The sequence below is a fragment of the Xiphias gladius genome, chromosome 4 (assembly GCF_016859285.1).
Source record: "Xiphias gladius isolate SHS-SW01 ecotype Sanya breed wild chromosome 4, ASM1685928v1, whole genome shotgun sequence".
In the NCBI taxonomy this organism is placed as follows: Eukaryota; Metazoa; Chordata; class Actinopteri; order Istiophoriformes; family Xiphiidae; genus Xiphias; species Xiphias gladius.
Genome location: NC_053403.1, coordinates 537850 through 545201, shown reverse-complemented (window position 1 = coordinate 545201; position 7352 = coordinate 537850). Strand labels below are relative to the sequence as shown.

General features: G+C 44.0%; 1 long non-coding RNA gene across 1 annotated transcript; it reads right to left on the bottom strand.

Moving 5' to 3' along the window:
* Positions 1-971: 971 nt before the first annotated feature.
* Positions 972-4954, bottom strand: LOC120788651. Its single transcript, XR_005707277.1, has 4 exons — positions 4899-4954; positions 3800-3969; positions 1339-1627; positions 972-1241 (listed from the first exon to the last, which is right to left on the bottom strand). It is a non-coding gene; the product is annotated as an uncharacterized LOC120788651 (long non-coding RNA).
* Between the last annotated feature and the right edge of the window lie 2398 nt (positions 4955-7352).

Below are 7352 nucleotides of genomic sequence, written 5' to 3'. Positions count from 1 at the left end.
TGCATCCTCAATGCGTCTTGGGTGCATTCACACCTGCACTTAGAGCCGTCCACCTGTGATCCGATCACCTGAGACGCATGTTAATGCCAGGTGTGTCCAATATGAATCGGTTTCTCCAAATGGACTTCCTGGATCGTATTTCATTGTCTCACAGGTACATGAAATGCTGTAGGCTGTAAACACACACACTGTCCTGTTGTATAACACGTTACTGAAGTAAGAATCAGAGTCACAGTGTGTCCACAAAAAGGCCATTAGATTAGATTAGATTCTATTTTACTGTAGTCGCACAGAGTACGAGTGCTGAGAACAAAAAGCAGTTTAGCATCAATGTGTATATGTAATTAATAAACAGTGAGGGGTATATATGAATATGCTAAGATAAATGCAATATGAACAGTATTAACAGCACAAACAGAGTGAAAGGAATAACACACTGAGACATACAACATGTGCTGCAGCAACCGCAGGCATGAGTGTAAATGTGCAGTGTTGGTGTAAGAACATCTAAGCTTGGCACAATCTGTGATTCAAATGGAAACAGTGAAAAGTGAAACCTCGTCCACCAGCAACCTTCAAACCACAGGACTGAAGCTGCTGACACTTCCAAAGACTCTCTGTCCTACAGACGACGCAGAGACACTGAACCAGACCAGATCCAGAACCAGGGATAAAGAGGTTCAGTGAATGCGGTGCTGAAGGTGTGGAGGTGGATCGGTGTGTCAGAGGAGACTCTGTAGAGGGACAGAGCGCCAGCAGGACAGTCCACATACAGGAAGAGGAGGAGGAGGATGAGGATGAGGAGGAGGAGGAGGGGATGGATGTTTCTCTGTCACTGAACCAGACAGAGTAACCATGACCATCAGAGCACATCAGACTCCAGGACGGATCGTTCCTTCCAAACAAACAGTCTTGGCTGTCTCCTCTCCTTCTGAATCCTCTGTATCAACCCCTCCACTCCACTCCACCTCCCAGTAACGGTGACCAGACAGACCAGTTCTACCCAGCAGCTGAGACCAGTAGATATCAAATCTGCGTGGATGATCAGGATATGACTGACGGTGGGGACCACCGTCACCGTCCTGTTGTTTTCAGACAGTTTGAGGAATCTGTTTGCTGGACCCAGCAAAAGGATCCCATCCCCCATCTGAGAGAGCTGGACCCACCTCTCTCAGACTGGGGGACTGGGAGCTGAGGACAGAGCTCCACATCCTCTCTCTGAGAGGTTACAGTCACTCAGCCTGAAAGAAAAATAAGTGATGAAGAACGTGTTTTGGTTGTAAACTAGTATCAAACAAATTTCACATTGTTGTTATATCATTCTGTTCATCCACCTACAGAACTTTGGTGGAGGCTCTGACCACTGGCAGCAGCCTCAGAAGAGCCTCCTCTGAAGCAGAGTATTTCTTCAGGTCAAACACGTCCAGATCTTTTTCTGACGACAGTTAGATGAAGCCCAGAGCTGACCATTGAGCAGGAGAGAGTTTACCTGCAGAGAGACTTCCTGATCTCAGGGACTGTTGGATCTGCTCCACTAGAGAACCATCATTCAGCTCATTCGGAAGTGGACTCTTCTAAATTCCAGAAGAGTTCAACACTCGTCCAGACCGTCAAAGATGAACACAACCTGGAACTCGACAAACCATGTTATCAGTCGCTGGACGCTTATGAACACTTTTTAATCATGCTGGGTGAAAGGTGAGCAAATCTACAAGCTGCCCACACACGAGTCAACCTGGCGAAGCTGAGCCAATTGACTGTTAGCATCCTCCTGCATGTTAGCCGAGGTTAGTACCAGACGCTCAGTGATGCAGCGTGTCTCTTTTGGAGTAATCCAACAAAAATGGTCAGACATGAGCCTCCCCAGTGGAATTTAAGACGCTGTTCCACTATCCAACGAGCACTGCAGTGGGAGCCCACTGAAGCTGTGAGACACATTTACATCCCGACTCGTGAGACTCTAGTAACTCAAAGGACGGTCAGGTGGACTAAAAGCCCACAAGGGACCTAGAGACTCAAGGTACAAACAACCATACAGAGACTAAATACCTGTGACTCCCCATCCATCTGTTACAACTAAAGAAGCCTTGTAGATGAAAGCAGACCTGTCCTCAAGAATTTAAACAATCCACCTCGATATCTTTGTAACGTCCCATTTTTAATCTTTCCGTGATTTACCTGTGTGTTCTGAGATGGTGTCTGCGAAGTTTTCCACAAGATCATTCTTATTTATCTTCACCAAACCATTCCAGTGACTCTAGTTGTGTTTATACAGTAGCTCTGGACCACTTGATCCACTGTGTCCACTCTGTCTGCGTTCTCCGGTCGAAATCTGAACTTTAAAAAGAGCTGCACTCTTAATTTTCTGGACCACTGAACATTGTCGAAGTAGAGCAGTTCGAAGCTTAATCAGCGGCTGAAACTGGTGCATTCGTTCCAATAAACAATAGATTAGCAGGATTCTTGGTTCTCTAACCACACACAGTTTGAACTGAGTTTTGCAGATGTTTGTAATTATGACCTGATCTACAATCCAGGAACTCAGAAAAGATCCTTTAAAGTAAATCGCACTTGAAGGCCTCTTCTGAAAGTCTGGCGTTTCTGACGCAGTGGCCTGAGCTTGTATGAATCAAATGTCTCGGAAACACCCCTGGGATTTGCAATGAAAAATCTAAAATCAGAACCAGCAGCACCGACTTTCACACTGCACTGTACTTCTACCTGATGTTTATCTCCTGCTTTTAGCTGAGGCCGAATTTGAATTTTTGTTCAGTTAAGACTGATGGAGCTGTGTATCAAAATAATGCTTAAATAATACACGAATACTTGAATAATAAAACAAATTATACTCTTGTGATTTGAGTGTCTACCCATAATAGCAGCAAAAACAATAGTATTCAAATAATGAACGAGTATCAAATACTGGCCAGAGGCCAACATGAACAGATAAAGGCCAGTCGCTATTAAGGCATCATGAAAACACACTGAGGAGGGTGGAATTACCTGTAGCCTACCATAACAGCTCACATGATAAATTTAAAATAATGTCCATTTCCTGTCGCCCCCTGTTCGCTGATACTCCTCATCAAAGTTAATCTACCCTCAACAAAACTCAACACTTCCTACTGTTTTTCAAACGCTTTTTTTGAAACGCCCATCCACGCATGGAGGGCTGGAAGACTTTTAATGTGAAAATTCTGGAGGAAGTGTTGCACGTTATTCGTGGTAGCTTATCATTGCTCAAGGAGGTGAATGGCTGACATCGCTCTGTCCTTGTCCTGATGAATTATGGCTGTGAACATGGACAACAGGTAAACGCGGAGAAAGTGTTGAGTTTGCATTAAGTGGGAAAAGGGGACATTAGCAATAAAGCTGAGCCGGACCCAAAAACAGATTATGGCCACTATTTGAGAATGTATGGTATATGCATACAACATGCTATCACTAATACTTGTAATGTAATAATAATAATAAGAAGAAGAAGAACAACTACACGTTACTTTATCACGCATGACAAACCTGGGCATCATGTCAGTCCTTTTCTTGGTAAAGCGTGAGAAGAAAAAGCTCCTCAGCCGAGTAGATCGAAACCTCCCCACCGTTACTGACACTGACGATGGGAGCTCCTGCCCGGTAACATGTGCCACATGTAAATCGTTCTGAAATCATTGTACTTTAACTCATGCAGAAATTCTCCAGCGAGAGTCAAACTGGTATTTTCCAAACAGCCAATCAGCATCCAGAAAGATTTCTACTGTCCCGTCAAACAGTGATCCTGATTCTCACCTGCTGAACTCACCTCTGGTCGACTTGCAGACTCGTTCCACCTTCAGGTGCAGAGGAAACATCTGGACAGAAGAAGCTGCTGGTTCTCCCTCGTCAGTCCCGGTGTCTGTGTGCGTTTGATCTCAGGACGGGTCACTTCCTCGTAACTTCAGCATCCAAGGGTGACGTCAAAACCAGTCCAGGCTGTGGCAAAAACCCAGTCAGTGTCAGAGAAATCACACATCAGAGGGTGTAGTTCTACTGTCTGTCCACTAGGTGGACCTAACTGACCATCCAGAAGGACGTAATGGAGGAGCGGCCGTTTGGATCACATGGTACAGAACTATATTGTGGACATGTTGCCCTTCACTCTGTTCCTCAGTCCAGGTTCCTAACAAAGGTGGGCCAGAAACCCCAGAACCTCAGGCTGACACAAATTAAGTTTTGCTCTCAAGCACTTTTCTTTAAAGTCCTTTTTAAACATTTGTCACTGTAAAGACTTTGTACCTCTGTTGAAAAAGCTGTTTTACAGACAGAGTGTTTTATTATTATTACTCCTAATAGTTGCTGCTTCTGCAAATGCTGGGACTGAAAACTACTGAGAGGTCAGAGGTCAGGGTCTGGTTGTTGCTTAGCTAGTGCGTCTGCTTCCCTGATTTTTTTTTTTTTAATACATGTGCATGTATGTATGTAATAACACAAAATAACTTCATATTAAAAGACTCCTGAACTCCATTTAAAACTTAGCGGTTCCAATATTTCCTAAATGTATAAGGTGTCACGGCACAAGCAGGGAGGACCCGCACACACACACACACACACACACACACACACACACACACACACACACACACACACACACACACACACACACACACAAAGGCAGGTATATGCAATGAAGATACTTTCATAATAATTATAATAAGTGTAACAGGATTACAGTCAGTCAGGTGGACAAGATGACAGGTAAGAAACCAGGTACACAGGCAACGGGAAAATACACACAATGAAAACTAACGAACCAAACCAGGAACAAAGCTGAATATGCAGCGCAGGCAGCAAATCCACTGAGAACATGACATGGACTGAAGGGAACACAGAGACCTGAATCCAAAAGGAAGTAGGAGTAATACCGGACAAGGGAAAAACTTCAGGGCAGGGCAGACAACCGCAGAAGCCGCAAGAAACAAACACAGGAAGTGAAACAGCCGACAGATACCCAAGGTAGTAATTTCAAAGTAAAAACCGGAAATAATAAGAGTCCAAAGAGTCACTCAGAGGGGCAGATATAGTATAAGACTATGTTGTGTGTCACCCTCCACTGTGTATTTTGGTCGATGCAGTTCCTCAATAACAATCAAACTATTCATTGAACGTATTTTCTAAAGTTCAAATGAGAACGTTTGACTGATTTAATATTTACCAATTTAACATGTGGTCAAAACTGAGTGCGATGTTTAAAAAAAGAAAGAAAGAAAGAAATTCAATCGACAGCTACATTTCACAAATGAGAAATGAAGTTTTTAAATGTTTTTCAGATGAGGTTTGGCAGCGATAGACACATTATAGCCTCACAAGCTGTGTCAGCCCTGTCTGAGAGTCCCAGGTCCAGCAGACCGAGTTCCAGTCTAGCTGGTCGGTCGGGAGTTTTAAATAGTTGTAGGAATCGCTGCCTGCGTGGACCTTGTATGATCCACAGTTCTCCTGGCTCAGCATGAGAGCGCTCTCATGGTCAAGGGTCGCCAAAGAGAACAGTCCCTGCATCCGGTTCAGTTGGGAGAGGAAGCGAAGGCAGACCGTCACGGTGGAGATGGAGTTGGTTTTGGCATGAAGAACAACGTGGGGATGGTTTACACCTTTGGGGTCATTGGGAAAGTGAACTGCTTCCCTGACAGATCTGTGAACAACTGAAGGAAGGTCTGAGAGAAAAGGCTCGGAAAACACACCAGAGAATATTAGACCAGACCAGAACTAGAACACCAGAGAATATTGGACCAAGCTGGGACTAAAACACCAGAGAATATTAGACCAGACCAGAACTAGAACACCAGAGAATACTGGACCAAGCTGGGACTAAAAAACCTGAGAATATTAGGCCAGACCAGAACTAGAACACCAGAGAATACTGGACCAAGCTGGGACTAAAACACCAGAGAATATTAGACCAGACCAGAACTAGAACACCAGAGAATACTGGACCAAGTATTTTACTGTTACCAGTAAAGGATCTGAGTCCCTCTGTGACATTAGTGAAGTTAGTTCTGGTCGGTAAATTTACCGTTTTCCTCTTCTCCTTGCAGCAGAAAGAGTCCTGAAGAAGAACTGATGAATCTGAACTTTATATCCAGCTGTTCGTTCAGGGTTTTCTTCCTGACATCCAAACAAACTCAGTCGTCAGGTTACAACATCGTGTTTTACTGGGCGCTCCTCTGAAATTCCCTGTAACTCTCTGCCAGAGAAAGGAGAAGATGGCGACTTCCTTGCTTTGGTGGTTTCAAACAGTTTTCTGTTCTGAGTTCTTCTTGATCCTACTGATATCGGTCCAGTCAGGTTCATCCTTTCATTTATTTGTCCAGGTTTAAAAATCCAATATCTGTCTTTGAGATTTCTGCAGGGAATAACATCCTCTAACACGTAGGATTTAATATAATTAAGCACAACAGTATATGTGATTCAGTTTAGTTCAACCCTATGTGTTAAAACCAAAAAAATGATCAAAAAAAAGAAAGCGTGATGTTTCATCAGGAAGACGATGTGGCAACAGCAGACCCAAACCGAGATCTTAAATCCTGTGAAACAGCTGTGTGACAGTAACATGTTCATCTCAGCAGATTAGGTTCAAAAGGAAAAAATCACTAAAAACAACACATCGGTTTTATATTTTCCCTTCAAGGCAAAAATAAGTAAAAACTGCACTGAGATCATTTCTTGGTTGGACCCAGTTCCCCCATTAATGGTCTCACACACTCAAAATCAATGAAACTGTATTATTATAATTATGATTATTATTTTTTGTTCCAACAAAAACAAACTTTCTCTATCAAACTGTAGAAATATCTGTTTACTCCACAATTCCAAAAAAAAAGGTTGGGTGATTATTCCTCTGGAGGCTCAGTACTGATGCTAAACGAGGTTTTGACCTGTCACTGGACCCTGTCTGAGAACGCCCCTCAGACTGTGTGTCATAAATACTGAGCCCTCTGACAGGTGACACCATCCTCTCGTCCTGGCCTTACGTGCCTTTAGTCTGTCTTGAACTCCTCCCAACCCAAGCAAAGACCAGGTACCCGGCAGCTGGACCCAGCACTGGATCCGCTCGGGTTAAACTACTGTGGCTGGTCCAACTGGACCAACTTCATATGAATGCCAGCGCTGCTCAGTTGTCCAACCACCGTCGCTGGTGGTGACCTATAACTGGTTCCACTAGTCTCACCAATAGACACGAGATACCAACCAACCCCTCTAGCACGAGAAACGTTTCTTCAATCGTGTCCCTTGACCTGTTTTACCAAATGAAGAAAACTGGTGTCAGAAAGAATTTGTGCGAGACTGAGGTCGGCCGGCAGGGTCATCAGAGGCCCGACCTA